Here is a 16,000-nt window from a genome sequence, read left to right on the forward strand (position 1 = left end):
GTGTCATCTTCACTCGAAATGTAGCTCTCAGGCCTTTTATGGGAGGAAGCATAGAAACCCTTTTTTGGTACACACTTTGTATAGATTTTGATCAATTAATTAAATCAACTGTGTTAGTGCTGGGCTGGAACTAAAGCCCACACATCTAGTTGATTTCTGGGTTGTCCAATTCTGGGTAATTCTTTATTTGGATCTGTAGATGCACTACAGACAATATACAGTAACATTTCTAACTATCTAGTAACTAACTATCTAGTAACCCAAGCCTTAACCGTTATCCTAACCCTAAACTGAACCCTTACCTTAACCTGAAACTTACCCCCATTCTAAACCTATTCCTAACAGTAACCTTAGCAAGCAGTTGATTATCAACATATACTTTGTTGATAGTATGACCATCTGTAAATGGACAGATGAACAATCCAGACTATCCAAATAAAGTGCGACGAATTATGTTATGCATGAATGCAGTCCAGGTCATCAGCAATTCACTTTACTAATGATTCAGAGTCAAACAATAATTTAGAGGGTCGGTTTCCTGGACACAGATTAAGCCTAGTCCTGAACTAAAACATTTTTGAATGGAAATGATTTTTTAGTCCAAGACTAGGCCGGGAAACAAGCAATACATTATAACACTCAGTAATACAAGTCTTCTACTCATCATAAGTATTGACCAGCATTCATCTAAAATCATTTCCAATTTGACTGAACAAACACTTAATGTGTGCTTTATTTGTGCCATTGAATCCTTCCTCAGACACAGATTAACGGCTACGTCCCAAATGGCACCCTATTACCTACAGTAATTGTGCACAACCTTTGACCAGGGCCTGGACAAAAGTAGTGCACTAGGTAATAGGGTGGCAGCCCAGGTTATCTTATCACTGCTAATATATGATTTGTTTGTCTGAGTGGTCTGTCTGAGTGATTCTAAAGTGTGTTGAGCGATAAAGTGTACAAATAAACAAGATCATATTCTACACCTGATTTCTTCTGGGGATGTGCCAGTGCTGGAATAACCAGTCACACACACATGCACCCTGAAACTTAAACAAGTAGGGACGCAGGCACGTACAGTACCTACACTATATATACAAGAGTATGAGTTTCCATGGCCGAGCAGCCTCACAAGCCTAAGATCACCATGCGCAATGCCAAGCGTTGGCTGGAGTGGTGTAAAGCTCGCTGCCATTGGACTCTGGGGCAGTGGAAGTGCGTTCTCTGAAGTGATGAATCACGCTTCACCATCTGTCAATCCGACAGGCGAATCTGGGTTTGATGCCAGGAGAATGCTACCTGCCCCAATGCATAGTGCCAAATCTACAGTTTGGTGGAGGAGGAATAATGGTCTGGGGCTATTTTTCATGGTTCGGGCTAGGCCCCTAAGTTCCAGTGAAGGGAAATCTTAAAGCTACAGCATATAATGAATGACATTATAGACGATTCTGTGCTTCCAACTTTGTGGCAACGGATTGGGGAAGGCCTGTTCCCTGTTTCAGCATGCAGAAAGGTTTTGTCGAGATCGGTGTGGAAGAACTTGACTGGCCTGCACAGAGCCCTGACCTCAACCCCATCGAACACCTTTGGGATGAATTGGAACGCCGACTGCGAACCATGTCTAATCGCCAAACTTCAGTGTCCCACCTCACTAATGCTCTTGTGGCTGAATGGAAGCAAGTCCCTGCAGCAATGTTATATGAGCAAAGGTGGGACCAACTCCATATTAATGATGCCAATGAATTTGAAATTAGATGTTCGGCGAGTGTCCACATACTTTTGGTCATTTGTATAGGACAGACACTTTTTTTGTCTCTCTTTCATGCCATTTCTCAATGTGGTGTTATTCAATGCATATCTATGGGCTATAGTAGATAGGGCCAAATTCTATATTTTATAAACCCCCCCAACGGCATAGACTTTTAGAGGTTAACAGCATATGGTCAAAATCATCCCGTTAAAGCCTGTGGGGAACATACAACGCAGTACCAAGAAATAGTCTACAACGGCCCAACCCAAAAAAGTTACACTTCTTTTTTATTTATTCTGGAAGTCTTAATATGGCTCGCTCAGTTGTGGTATGACAAGTAAAAATGAAAACATAACTACAAATAGAAGACCAATAGGACAGTTCAAGTTGCTTTAGCAATGGCAAATATACTTCAAATGAGTAACACTCATCAATAAGCCATCCATCTTCAACAGCTCCCTCCTTATAGGCCTACATTGCTGATCTGCAGAATGAACAAGTCGTGCGCTCCACATGGCCACCAGATTCAGCAACGTTTTCTGTAGATCACATAACCTATTACCTGCACATAAGTGTGGAAGCCTTTTCTGATGACATAGTTTAACTCGTTTTGGAATGGAGCTTTAATGGCGAAGTCAGTACTGTCTATTTCTCTGTTTGTGTTTGGGAATCCATTGATGGCAAATAAATCCCTCTTGACTTTAACCTGTTGTGTGATGGTGTATGGAAATTGTATATTGCATTTAATTTGACTGTTGATTGCATCTAAAACATTGGCTCATCGAGAGATGTGATATGCCAAACGAGCAAGCTCCCACTAAAAAGTGCCCATTGACAAAAACTTGAGGGTGGACAGCACATTGACTTGAACTGGAAATATATGTGTTTGCCTTTCTAAACTAGGTCTTAAATCCTCACAAATATGTTATAATATTGGTTTTCAAGAAATTATATCTGATTGGCCAATCTCTGCGTTCTGCAAAAAAGTCCCACTTATCTCTAAAGACTTGATCTCTGCGAAATGCAGTGTGTCAAATCTTCCAACAGAAGATCAGCCATCTCTCATTCGATTTCCCATTACTTCCGTCTTTCATAGTATTGCAACAATGGTTTCACATTCACGTCCCTCTAATTTAACAAATTACTGTACTTTATATGGATTATTATCGCGAAACAAATGCACTGATGTGGTCAAATTATATATAGCCTGTCAAGATACAATATATCTAGGAGATACGTTTCTTTGGACACATATTTAACCCCTTATTTTTGTTGGCACAAAACTACCTCCATACTTCCATTCATTGGTATGAATTACCTTCAGACCTGTGACACTTGTGGGGGTCGTAGAGCAAAATGGAGAACACCATAGTGTTCGTGAGAGTCTCACTCTTCCATGGGGTCATAAACCGTTTGGACGTTACCGACATCTTCTTGGGAAGACCGATTTGCGGGACGTCTCACGGTCTGACACACACCGCTGTAGCTCGGCCACCTTCCACCGCAGACGCTTAAACTGATGGATTAGACTGAAGTTTTTGATGTTTTATTTTATTTGAATTATGTTACTTAGATACAGTACTGTGAAAAAGTATTTGCCCCCTTTAGCATTTTCTCTACCCTTGCATATCTTTGATGCTGAATATTATCAGATCTTCAACTAAAATATAATATTAGATAAAACAAACCCGAGTGAACAAATAACACAACAATTTCATACTTATTTAATTTATTTCATAAACAATGTTATGCAACACCCAATGCCCCTGTGTGAAAAATAAATAGCCTCCTTACTCACTAACTGGTTGTGCTACCTTTTGCTGGAATGACTCCAACCAAACGCTTCCTGTAGTTGTTGATCACTCTCTCACGTCATTTGGCCCACTCTTCCATTAACTGCTTTCCCTCAACCATATTTGTGGGTTTTCAAGCATGAACTGCTCATTTCAAGTCCTGCCACAACATCTCAATTGGGATTATGTCTGGTCTTTGAGTAGGCCATTCCAAAACTTCAAATGTGTTGCTTTTTAGCCATTTTCATGTAGACTTGATTGTGAGTTTTGGATCATTGTCTTGCTGCATGCACTTCAGCATCAGCTCGAAGACGGACAGCCTGACCGTTGCATGCTCCTGTTGAATGCTCTGATACAGAGCAGAATTCATGGTTCTTTCTATTAAGGCCAGGTCCTGAGGCAGCAAATCATCCCCAAGCCATCACACTACCACCACCATGCTTAACCACTGTGGAATGCAGTGTTCGGATTTCGCTAGGCATAATGGGACCCATGTCAGATTTGGGTGTTGCATAACTTTGTTAATGAAATAAATGAAATAAGTAAACATTTTTGCTTGTTATTCGTAATCTCAGGTTCCCTTCATCTAATATGAGATTTTGGTTGAAGATCTAATAACAGAGTATAAAAAATATGCAAATACAGAAAAAGTCATAAAGGGGGCAAATACTTTCCACAGCACTGTAGACTCTTAAGGATTAATCGGGGGCGTTTCGAAGTACAAATAGCCAAGGTCGTGCACGAGCACTGAGGCTGGGAACAATTGGTATCTATCAACGGTTATCTCCTACCGCTGCGCATATGACGCTCGTATTGGTTGTTTGGCAAATCACACTTTCTCTATGCTAATGAACATTCCGTTCATAAGTAGTACTTTTGCATAGTTTCTACGCATTATTGACAAATGAGGCCCCAGGTCTCTGTGTGTCTGTTCTAGGGTAAAACATGATGTTCTCTACGCTCTGGTTATTAACTGCTAGTGTGTGTAACAGAGATTATTCAGTAGGCTGAGCAAACCCTCTCTTGAGAACTGCCTGGACCTAAGGGTTACTCTAAACACACACGCCTCGACCCTGACAGAAACTCTTATATACACACGTCTCCACTCTTGTCCTTAGCACTTTCCCCAAGGCACTGATCTAGGATCAGCTTACCTTGGCCAAACTATAATTTAAACCATTAGTGGAGGTACAGATAAAACTCACCAGATCAGTGTTGAGTGCAACTTTATCCTACCCCTGGATAGAACATAAATCAAAAGGTCATGAGCGTGCTGTTGCTATGGGAACAGTTAGGAAGTGCTTGAGACTTAACTTCCAATATGGACAACACACACGCATGCACACACTTACCGTATGGACAACACCTACAACACCAAGTGTGGTGATGGAATAGTACTAGATGTGTCTGTGGTGATGTCTCCAAATAAATACTATTTTAACTATAAGCAAACACCTTACAGGCCTCGATCACTCAGTTTGAAATAACTTAGAAACGTTATAAATAACTTATAAACAGCAGAAAAAGGTGTTAAGAGATATTAAAGGATGTACAAAAATGTTATGTTTTGATACAACAACAAAAAATGACCATTAATTTTGCACACTTTTCTGCCAGTACTCTTTTTAATAAAATAAATACTTAATTCTCCTTTTATGTTTTCAGAAATGTTCTATCATAGTGTTTGATAGGGACATCAGCTCGTAAGGTGTAGTTTCATGTAGTGTCGTTTTCTGGGTAATGCCAGTGCCTCGTTCCTAATCTATTCCTTGTCTGAGTTCATATGAAACTAAACAAATAACTAGTGTCACCAGATCACACAGATAATCGTGGTCAGCCAGCCAGTTTGTTACTGTGTCCCAAATTGTACCCTATTCCCCATGGGCCCTGGCCAAAAGTAGTGTACAACATAAGGAATAGTGTGCCATTTGGGATGCAAAATATCAGTTCTCTGTTGGTTTTGGTTGTCCTGTGGTTTTGCCCTGTTCCTGGTTTTCCACTGATGTGTATTCATCTGCCCCATGCAGTTTCAGTTAGGTCCTTAGTTTACATTCTCTCATTGGCCGACTTTCCGTTCCCTGAAAGTTCTATGGTGAAATCATAGGCTAAGTCCCAAATTACACCCTATTCCCTATATAGTGCACTACTTCTGACCAGTACTGCACTATACTAGTGAATAGGGTGCCATTTGGGATGAACACCAAGATGTCCTCGTCAATCTCTACAAAAATATATATTTTGGGGTATTTGGCCTATTTTAAATCATTCTGCCTCATAGTCCTGTAGGACAGGCAGACAGGTATAGTCTAGTCCCAAATCTGTTTTTGCTGTTGTCAACTTCATTGCTGTCAAGCCAAACATTTGGCATAACAATAAGTAACAAGGAGTTATTTAATTAAATGAAACAGACTGGCACTCAGGCTAAAGCGACTGTAGATCATGTATGAGCTTACGTAAAAAAAATACATGAGATGACACAATATAGCTCATTAAATTAGTACACCTATCAGTGCGGAAAGAGCAGGAAATCAAGTTGTTTACATGTGTGATGGAATGACAAGTGTAGCCTATGGCGCAAGATGCGGTTGAAATTTGCAGGTGGGGAGCAAGAGATTGTAGAGGAGGTGGCTTGAAGCACTGTACGTCTTGTTATGACATGCGTTATATGAATTAGATCCACAGAATTATACCTAGGAAGAGTGGCTTCTATGGAGGAACTTTGAACGTCCTTTGAGCTAGCTAGCTAACAAGCTTATGTATGCAGAGCGGCACCAGAATTAAAAACTTGTCTTACCTTTTTGTAGTTGTTAAATCCGACATGAAACGTGATAACTAGGCCTATAGTATCCTTAACTAACATTGAAAAAGTGTATCCATTCTTCTCAAGCTAATAAAATAATCTCTCTCCCTATCTTCTGAATCAGAAGAGTAGATTACTCTTGGGTGGGGGGAGGGGCGGGAGGCCTAAATACTCACAGGCAAAGATTTTCAGCTTCCTGGTAGACAATGGAATAAGTTTCTGAGTGTCAGAGTGAGGGCTTTTCAGAGGCGTTTTGTTGCATTTTGTTGTGGGACTAGAAAAACATGCCTACAACGTAAAATTATGTTATAAACCGGTTCCAATGCTTTTAAAATAAAGTTTCTGTTTCGGGACAGTATGGATCTCTTTGGTTCCTGGTTCCATTTCTGTTCCTAGAAATGTTTTGTTATTTTTCTGTTTCGGTTCTGTTCCCTGAACCGGTTTCAACACTTGCTGGGCTTCTGTGGCTGGGAAACCAGCCATACACAATGACAGCCTGTAATTCAAGTCTTATACTCTTCAGAAGTTTTGATCAGCATTCATCTAAAATCTTTTTCTATTTGACTGAACAAACACTTAATGTGTGCTTTATTTGTGCCATTGAATCCTTCCTCAGACACAGATTGATGGCTACGTCCCAAATGGCACCCTATTACCTAATAGTGCACAACCTTTGACCAGGGCCCGGACAAAAGTCATGCACTAGGTAATAGGGTGTCATTTGGGATGCAGCCCAGGTTATCTTATCGCTGCTAATATATGATTAGTTTGTCCAAGGTGGAGTGGCCTGTCTGAATGATTCTAAAGTGTGTTGAGCGATAAAGTGTACAAATAAACAAGATCATATTCTACACCTGATTTCTTCTGTGGATGTGCCAGTGCTGGAATATCCAGTCACACATACATGCACCCTGAAACTTACACAAGTAGGTACGCAGGCACGTACAGTACCTACACTATATATACAAAAGTATGTGGACATTCCTTCAAATTAGGTGATTCAGCTATTTCAGCCACACCTGTTGCTGACAGGTGTAAAAACAATCAAGCACACAGCCATTCAATCTCCATATAGAAACATTAGCAGAAGAATGGCCTTGCTGAAGAGCTCAGTGACTTTCAACGTGGCACCGTCATAGGATGCCAGCTTTCCAACAAGTCAGTTTGTCAAATTTCTCCCCTGCTAGAGCTGCCCTGGTCAACTGTATGTGCTGTTATTGTGAAGTGGAAATGTCTAGGAGCAAAAACGGCTCAGCCGTGAAGTGGTAGGCCACACAAGATCACAGAACAGGACTGCCGTGTGCTGAAGCGCATAACGCTTAAAAATGATCTGTCCTCAGTTGCAACACTCACTAAGAAGTTCCAAATGGCCTCTGGAACCAACGTCAGCACAAGAACTGTGCTATCCATGTGACTATTGGCTTACGTCGATCCCGGAGCAAACATTATTTATTCCGGAGCTAGCCAGCTGAAGAGTTCCATCAGCCACTCCTGGGCTAAAATCACCTATCCGGACCCGTTTTACAGCCAATGCGGAGCCCCACCGGGCCTTCACGACTGGACTACCGACGTTATCTGCCCGAGGGAGTTATCCAACTTGCCCCTCCATTGCGACGTTACCTGATCGTTAGCTGTCTTATCAGCTGCTATCTGAATAGGACGTTTGGAAAATTTTCAATCTGACAATTTTTCTTGGGTCACTATAACTATATCTATTTTGCCAATTGGATTTATCCCCTCTACCACACGGTACCCCACTAATCTTCCGACGGAAATGCACGAGGTGGCTAAAAACAGACCTCCATCCTATGCTAGCTTTGCTACCGATGGCCCGGCTAGCTGTCTGAATCGTCGTGACCCCAATCAACCTCACTACTCACTGGACCCTTATGATCACTCAGCTAAGTATGCCTCTCCTTAATGTCAATATGCCTTGTCCATTGCTGTTCTGGTTAGTGTTTATTGGCTTATTTCACTGTAGAGCCTCTAGCCTTGCTCATTATACCTTATCCAACCTTTCAGTTCCACCACACACACATGCAATGACATCACCTGGTTTCAATTTTGTTTCTAGAGACAATATCTCACTCATCATCACTCAATGCCTTGGTTTACCTCCACTGTATTCACATCCTACCATACCTTTGTCTGTACATTATACCTTGAAGCTATTTTATCGCCCCCAGAAACCTCCTTTTACTCTCTGTTCCAGACGTTCTAGATGACCAATTCTCATAGCTTTTAGCCGTACCCTTATCCTACTCCTCATCTGTTCCTCTGGTGATGTAGAGGTGAATCCAGGCCCTGCAGTGCCTAGCTCCACTCCTATTCCCCAGGTGCTCTCTTTATATGACTTCTGTAACTGTAATAGCCTTGGTTTCATGCATGTTAACATTAGAAACCTTTTATTCACTGCTTATTATTCACTGCTTTAGCACACTCTGCCAACCCGGATGTTCTAGCCATGTCTGAATCCTGGCTTAGGAAGACCACCAAAAACTCCATCTCTAACTACAAAAATCTCCATCTCTAACTACAACATTTTCAGACAAGATAAAACGGCCAAAGGGGGCGGTGTTGCAATCTACTGCAAAGATAGCCTGCCAAGTTCTGTCCAACTATCTAGGTCTGTACCCAAACAATTTGAACTTGTACTTTTAAAAATCCACCTTTCTAACCTCTCTCACCGTTGCCGCCTGCTATAGACCATTTCTGCCCCCAGCTGTGCTCTGGACACCATATGTGAACTGATTGCCCCCATCTATCTTCAGAGCTCGTGCTGCTAGGCGACCTAAACTGGTACATGCTTAACACCACAGCCATCCTACAATCTAAGATTGAAGCCCTCAATCTCACACAAATTATCAATGAACCTACAAGGTACCACCCCAAAGCCGCACCCTCAAAGATATCATCCTAACCAACTTGCCCTCTAAATACACCTCTGCTGTTTTCAGCCAAGATCTCAGCGATCACTGCCTCATTGCCTGCATCCGTAATGGGTCAGCGGTCAAACGACCTCCACTCATCACTGTCAAACGCTCCCTGAAACACTTCAGCAAGCAGGCCATTCTAATTGACCTGGCCGGAGTATCCTGGAAGGATATTGATCTCATCCCGTCAGTAGAGGATGCCTGGTTATTTAAAAAAATGCCTTCCTCACCATCTTAAATAAGCATGCCCCATTCAAGAAATTTAGAACCAGGAACAGATATAGCCCTTGGTTCTCTCCAGACCTGACTGCCATTAACCAACACAAAAATATCCTATGGCGTTCTGCATTAGCATCAAACTTTTCAGGGAAGCTAAAAACCAATATACACCGGCAGTTAGAAAAGCCAAGGCTTGCTTTTTCAAGCAGAAATTTGCTTCCTGCAACACAAACTCAAAAAGGTTCTGGGACACTGTAAAGTCCATGGAGAATAAGAACACCTCCCAGCTGCCCACTGCACTGAAGATAGGGAACACTGTCAACACTAATAAATCGACTATAACTGATCATTTCAATAAGTATTTTTCTATGACTGGCCATGCTTTCCACCTGGCTACCCCTACCCCGGTCAACAGCACTGCACCCCCCACAGCAACTTGCCCAAGCCTTCCCCATTTCTCCTTCTCCCAAATCCAGTCAGCTGATGTTCTGAAAGAGCTGCAAAATCTGGACCCCTACAAATCAGCCGGGCTAGACAATCTGGACCTTTTCTTTCTAAAATTATCTGCCGAAATTGTTGCCACCTCTATTACTACCCTGTTCAACCTCTCTTTCGTGTCGTCTGAGATTCCCAAAGATTGGAAAGCAGCTGCGGTCATCCCCCTCTTCAAAGGGGGGGGACACACACTCTTGATCCAAACTGCTACAGCCCTATATCTATCCCACCCTGCCTTTCTAAGGTCTTCAAAAGTCAAGTCAACAAACAGATTACCGACCATTTCGAATCCCACCATACCTTCTCCGCTATGCAATCTGGTTTCAGAGCTGGTCATGGGTGCACCTCAGCCACGGTCAAGGTCCTAAACGATATCTTAACTGCCATCGATAGGAAACAATGCTGCGCAGCCGTATTCATTGACCTGGCCAAGGCTTTCGACTCTGTCAATCATCACATCCTCATCGGCAGACTCGACAGCCTTGGTTTCTCAAATGATTGCTTCGCAAGGTTCACCAACTACTTCTCTGATAGAGTTCAGTGTGTCAAATCTAGAATTGGCTTCCTATTTCGCAACAAAGCATCCTTCACTCATGCTGCCAAACATACCCTTGTAAAACTGACCATCCTACCAATCCTCGACTTAGGCGATGTCATTTACAAAATAGCCTCCAACACCCTTCTCAATAAATTGGATGCAGTCTATCACAATGCCATCCGTTTTGTCACCAAAGCCCCATATACTACCCACCACTGCGACCTGTACGCTCTCGTTGGCTGGCCCTCGCTTCATACTCGTCGCCAAACTCACTGGCTCCAGGTCATCTACAAAACCCTGCTAGGTAAAGTCCCCCCTTATCTCAGCTCGCTGGTCACCATAGCAGCACCCACCTGTAGCAGTCGCTCCAGCAGGTATATCTCTCTGGTCACCCCCAAAACCAATTCTTCCTTTGGCCGCCTCTCCTTCCAGTTCTCTGCTGCCAATGGGCATCCGGGTTGGAGCGAGCGGTCGCATCTGCACTCGGTCCGCAGGTAGTATTACATTTCATTACATTTCATTATAGTACAACGGTTTGATTTGTCTAATCTTAGCAATTTTTCTTCTTAGCTAGCTACATAGTCGTCTTTGTATCATAGATAATTGCGTAATTATCGTATTTCGTCGTCCTAACGCAGTCTACACCGCCCTGCAGCTAGCTAGCTAGCTAACGTCTACCGTTAGCTAGTCCACCGTCTACCGATTAGCAGCACAACTTACACTCAACTGAACGACTTGATTAGTGTAGTGTTAGCTAGCTACATAGTTGTCTTTGCTGTCTTCGTATCCAAGATAATTGTGTAGTTTAGAGTGTGTAGTTTTAGAGTGATTATCTTAATTTACCGAGGTTAGCTAGCCAGCTATTCGTCGTCCTTAACGTAACAGAACTTCCGCACTCAACAATCCGGTCGCATTTCGCTTCGCTCCACAGGTAGTATCACATTTTTCATTTCATTACAGTACAACGGCTTGATTTGTTTGATCGTAGCTAGCTACATAGCTAGCTACATAGCCGTCTTTGTATCAAAGATAATTGTGTAGTCGAGCGATTTCCTAGGTTAGCTAGCCAGCTATTGTCGTTCTTTTAACGCAACGTAACGTAAATCAACACTGCTAGCTAGCCAGCTAGCCCCGAATAGCAGCACAGTAGCACAGTAGAAACCATTACACTCAACGGAAGGACTTGATTAGTGTAGTGTCAACAACGCAGACACTGCCAGCTAGCCTACATAGTCAACAACGCAGCCTCTGCCAGCTAGCCTACTTCAGCAGTACTGTATCATTTTAATCATTTTAGTCAATAAGATTCTTGCTACGTAAGCTTAACTTTCTGAACACTCGAGACGTGTAGTCCACTTGTCATTCCAATCTCCTTTGCATTAGCGTAGCCTCTTGTGTAGCCTGTCAACTATGTATCTGTCTATCCCTGTTCTCTCCTCTCTGCACAGACCATACAAACGCTCCACACCGCGTGGCCGCGGCCACCCTAATCTGGTGGTCCCAGCGCGCACGACCCACGTGGAGTTCCAGGTCTCCGGTAGCCTCTGGAACTGCCGATCTGCGGCCAACAAGGCAGAGTTCATCTCAGCCTATGCCCCCTCCAGTCCCTCGACTTCTTGGCACTGACGGAAACATGGGTCACCACAGACAACACTGCTACTCCTACTGCTCTCTCTTCGTCTGCCCACGTGTTCTCGCACACCCCGAGAGCTTCTGGTCAGCGGGGTGGTGGCACCGGGATCCTCATCTCTCCCAAGTGGTCATTCTCTCTTTCTCCCTTACCCATCTGTCTATCGCCTCCTTTGAATTCCATGCTGTCACAGTTACCAGCCCTTTCAAGCTTAACATCCTTATCATTTATCGCCCTCCAGGTTCCCTCGGAGAGTTCATCAATGAGCTTGATGCCTTGATAAGCTCCTTTCCTGAGGACGGCTCACCTCTCACAGTTCTGGGCGACTTTAACCTCCCCACGTCTACCTTTGACTCATTCCTCTCTCCCTCCTTCTTTCCACTCCTCTCCTCTTTTGACCTCACCCTCTCACCTTCCCCCTACTCACAAGGCAGGAAATACGCTCGACCTCATCTTTACTAGATGCTGTTCTTCCACTAACCTCATTGCAACTCCCTCCAAGTCTCCGACCACTACCTTGTATCCTTCTCCCTCTCGCTCTCATCCAACACTTCCCACACTGCCCCTACTCGGATGGTATCGCGCCGTCCCAACCTTCGCTCTCTCTCCCCCGCTACTCTCTCCTCTTCCATCCTATCATCTCTTCCCTCTGCTCAAACCTTCTCCAACCTATCTCCTGATTCTGCCTCCTCAACCCTCCTCTCCTCCCTTTCTGCATCCTTTGACTCTCTATGTCCCCTATCCTCCAGGCCGGCTCGGTCCTCCCCTCCCGCTCCGTGGCTCAACGACTCATTGCGAGCTCACAGAACAGGGCTCCGGGCAGCCGAGCGGAAATGGAGGAAAACTCGCCTCCCTGCGGACCTGACATCCTTTCACTCCCTCCTCTCTACATTTTCCTCTTTCTCTCTGCTGCTAAAGCCACTTTCTACCACTCTAAATTCCAAGCATCTGCCTCTAACCCTAGGAAGCTCTTTGCAACCTTCTCCTCCCTCCTGAATCCTCCTCCCCCTCCCCCCTCCTCCCTCTCTGCAGATGACTTCGTCAACCATTTTGAAAAGAAGGTCGACGACATCCGATCCTCGTTTGCTAAGTCAAACGACACCGTTGGTTCTGCTCACACTGCCCTACCCTGTGCTCTGACCTCTTTCTCCCCCCTCTCTCCAGATGAAATCTCGCGTCTTGTGACGGCCGGCCGCCCAACAACCTGCCCGCTTGACCCTATCCCCTCCTCTCTTCTCCAGACCATTTCCGGAGACCTTCTCCCTTACCTCACCTCGCTCATCAACTCATCCCTGACCGCTGGATACGTCCCTTCCGTCTTCAAGAGAGCGAGAGTTGCACCCCTTCTGAAAAAACCTACACTCGATCCCTCCGATGTCAACAACTACAGACCAGTATCCCTTCTTTCTTTTCTCTCCAAAACTCTTGAACGTGCCGTCCTTGGCCAGCTCTCCCGCTATCTCTCTCAGAATGACCTTCTTGATCCAAATCAGTCAGGTTTCAAGACTAGTCATTCAACTGAGACTGCTCTTCTCTGTATCACGGAGGCGCTCCGCACTGCTAAAGCTAACTCTCTCTCCTCTGCTCTCATCCTTCTAGACCTATCGGCTGCCTTCGATACTGTGAACCATCAGATCCTCCTCTCCACCCTCTCCGAGTTGGGCATCTCCGGCGCGGCCCACGCTTGATTGCGTCCTACCTGACAGGTCGCTCCTACCAGGTGGCGTGGCGAGAGTCCGTCTCCACACCACGTGCTCTCACCACTGGTGTCCCCCAGGGCTCTGTTCTAGGCCCTCTCCTATTCTCGCTATACACCAAGTCACTTGGCTCTGTCATAACCTCACATGGTCTCTCCTATCATTGCTATGCAGACGACACACAATTAATCTTCTCCCTTCCCCCTTCTGATGATCAGGTGGCGAATCGCATCTCTGCATGTCTGGCAGACATATCAGTGTGGATGACGGATCACCACCTCAAGCTGAACCTCGGCAAGACGGAGCTGCTCTTCCTCCCGGGGAAGGACTGCCCGTTCCATGATCTCGCCATCACGGTTGACAACTCCATTGTGTCCTCATCCCAGAGCGCTAAGAACCTTGGCGTGATCCTGGACAACACCCTGTCGTTCTCAACTAACATCAAGGCGGTGGCCCGTTCCTGTAGGTTCATGCTCTACAACATCCGCAGAGTACGACCCTGCCTCACACAGGAAGCGACGCAGGTCCTAATCCAGGCACTCGTCATCTCCCGTCTGGATTACTGCAACTCGCTGTTGGCTGGGCTCCCTGCCTGTGCCATTAAACCCCTACAACGCCGCAGCCCGTCTGGTGTTCAACCTTCCCAAGTTCTCTCACGTCACCCCGCTCCTCCGCTCTCTCCACTGGCTTCCAGTTGAAGCTCGCATCCGCTACAAGACCATGGTGCTTGCCTACGGAGCTGTGAGGGGAACGGCACCTCAGTACCTCCAGGCTCTGATCAGGCCCTACACCCAAACAAGGGCACTGCGTTCATCCACCTCTGGCCTGCTCGCCTCCCTACCACTGAGGAAGTACAGTTCCCGCTCAGCCCAGTCAAAACTGTTCGCTGCTCTGGCCCCCCAATTGTGGAACAAACTCCCTCACGACGCCAGGACAGCGGAGTCAATCACCACCTTCCGGAGACACCTGAAACCCCACCTCTTTAAGGAATACCTAGGATAGGATAAAGTAATCCCTCTCACCCCCCTTAAAAGATTTAGATGCACTACTGTTCCACTGGATGTCATAAGGTGAATGCACCAATTTGTAAGTCGCTCTGGATAAGAGCGTCTGCTAAATGACTTAAATGTAAATGTAAATGTAACCAACTACAAAAATCTCTGAAACTGGAAACACTTATCTCCCTCACTAGCTTTAGGCACCAGCTGTCAGAGCAGCTCACAGATTACTGCACCTGTACATGGCCCATCTATAATTTAGCCCAAATAACTACCTCTTTCCCTACTGTATTTATTTATTTATTTTGCTCCTTTGCACCCCATTATTTCTATCTCTACCTTGCACATTCTTCCACTGCAAATCAAGCATTCCAGCATTTTACTTGCTATATTGTATTTACTTCGCCACCATGGCCTTTTTTTGCCTTTACCTCCCTTATCTCACCTCACTTGCTCACATTGTATATAGACTTATATTTCTACTGTATTATTGACTGTATGTTTGTTTTACTCCATGTGTCACTCTGTTGTTGTATGTGTCGAACTGCTTTGCTTTATACCTTCGTATAATCCCCCCAATGGCATAGACTTTTAAAGGTTAACAACATATGGTCATCCCTTTAAAGCCTGTGGGGAAAATACATCACTGTACTATGAAATAGTCTCCAACGGCCCAACCCCTCAATTTTTTTTTAAAAATCACAAATTCTCAAAGTTTTAATTTGGCTCGCTCAGTTGTGATTTGACAAGTAAAAATTAAAACATAGCTACAAAGAGAGGACCAACAGTACAGTTCAAGTTGCTTGGCAAATATACTTCAAATGAGTAGGCAACACTCACCAATAAGCCATCCATCTTCAACAGCTCCCTCCTGTAGGCTTATAGGCCTACATTGCTGATCTGCAGAATGAACAAGTCGTGCGCTCCACACGGCCACCAGATTCAGCAGCATTTCTGTAGATCACATAACCTATTACCTGCACATAAGAGTGGAAGCCTTTTCTGAGGATGTAGTTTAACTCGTTTTGGGATGGAGCTTTAATGGCGAAGTGGGTGCTGTCTATTTATCTGTATGTGTTTGGGAATCCCATTGATGGCAAATAAATCCCTCTTGACTTCAACCTGTTGTGTGATGGTGTATGGAAAT

This window comes from Oncorhynchus nerka, linkage group LG10, assembly GCF_034236695.1.
Source record: "Oncorhynchus nerka isolate Pitt River linkage group LG10, Oner_Uvic_2.0, whole genome shotgun sequence".
In the NCBI taxonomy this organism is placed as follows: Eukaryota; Metazoa; Chordata; class Actinopteri; order Salmoniformes; family Salmonidae; genus Oncorhynchus; species Oncorhynchus nerka.